Source organism: Chenopodium album, chromosome 23 (genome assembly GCF_948465745.1).
Source record: "Chenopodium album chromosome 23, dcCheAlbu1.1, whole genome shotgun sequence".
NCBI classification, from domain to species: domain Eukaryota; kingdom Viridiplantae; phylum Streptophyta; class Magnoliopsida; order Caryophyllales; family Amaranthaceae; genus Chenopodium; species Chenopodium album.
The window spans coordinates 20,932,232-20,933,870 of record NC_137856.1 but is presented as its reverse complement, the minus strand read 5'-3'; the positions used below and the strand labels follow the sequence as shown (position 1 = coordinate 20,933,870).

General features: G+C 40.3%; 1 pseudogene; it reads right to left on the bottom strand.

The window, feature by feature from the left end:
- Positions 1–958: 958 nt before the first annotated feature.
- Positions 959–1,057, bottom strand: LOC145609796 (small nucleolar RNA R71; annotated as a pseudogene).
- Positions 1,058–1,639: the final 582 nt, after the last annotated feature.

Here is a 1,639-nt window from a genome sequence, read left to right as displayed (position 1 = left end):
AGGTATCTTGTGACGTTCTTATCTATAGTTTATCGTAGTTGACGCCAGTTAGACCTCTAGGAAAATAACTTGATATGCTCTTTTGGTTGCATGATTGATTTTCCCTCACATTGCTTAACTTAGTCAATTTGACCTCCCAATTAGTTAAATTCGTTACGATTACATGTGGATCCTAGCCCTAGGAATTTAAACATTTGATTTCATCTAATTTGCTAGTCATCTTTGTCCTAGCATTCACACCCTACCACTCTATTTCGGAATAGCTTGACCCTTGACAATAGATAATCGCCCACCGTTCCTTAGTGGTTCGACCCTCAACTTACCATTATACTTGTGTAAGGGTGTGTTGAGTTATTACAAATTTTGTTTAGCCTAGGGTAGGGGTTAATTTCAACGACGTAATTCCAACCCACGTTAAAATGGCGCCGTTGTTGGGGAACGGTGTTGTGATTGTGTATTATTATTGAGGCTATTCCATCTTATTCAAAACACAAAAAGATTTTCCTTTAGGCTACACTTGTAGCTGTGCTACTAGTAATTTCGTTTGAGATTGTGTGCAAGTGAACATGGGAGAAGCTCAAAGGATCACATTGAAAGAGTTGGGCACTCCGAGTGCTTACAAGTATGAGAGCGGGATTGCTCCATTATTGATCCCGGATGGTGCTTTAGAAATCAAGCCGGCAATGATCACCTTGATCGAAAGGAAACAATATGGTGGCACAAAAAGTGAAAATCCTCTCAACCATCTCAAAGATTTTGAGAAGTATTGTAATACAATTATGGTAGCCGGAGTTGCTCAAGAGTATATAAGGCTCAAGTTGTTTCCCTTTTCTTTCATAGGGAGAGCCTTAGAGTGGTTGGACAAGAAGGTAAAGCCAAGGTCCCTAAGGACATGGGATGAAGTTACCAAGACTTTCTTGTCCCGTTTCTACCCACCAAAGAAGACGACGGAGGCTAGAGCCTTAATCAAAAGTTTTAAGCAATTGCCTAGAGAGAACCCCTATGAAGCATGGTAGAGGTACAAGGATTACCAAAGGGAATGCCCTCACCATGGAATTCCAACATATCAAGTCATACAAATTTTCTATGGTGGTTTGAGCTCTCATGGTAGATCGAGCCTTGATGCCGGAGCCGGAGGGCCGATTATGAACAAAATGGAAGAAGAGGTTGTGGATGTAATTGATGATGTAGTAAGGAATTACATGAATTGGCATGATGTAGAGATGGAATCGACAAGCACAAGCGGCTCAATCGATCAATCTAATGTCGTCAACATTGTCCACATTGGTCTTGAAGTGAGGAAAGGAGGTGATTTCTCTCAAGACCAAGCTTGAGAGTTCTTCACAAGCTTCTAGCCTTCCCTCCTAATTTAAGGGCAGAGGTACATCTTCCTACTCTAACCCTCCTTTTGCTTCTTGTTGCATAATAACAGAATGCTTGGTTTGTGATTTGTGTGGAAAAAATGATCATGATGCTTCTAATTGCCCCAATGTTCCTTGTGATGGATATGAGAATGTGCGTGTAAATTGTGTTTATAATAATGATCATGGACTTAGATTTAATGCTCAAAAGAATGTTGGGAATAGGAATTGTCACAATCATGGGAGCTTTGATAATTATAACCAAAATAGTGGTTATG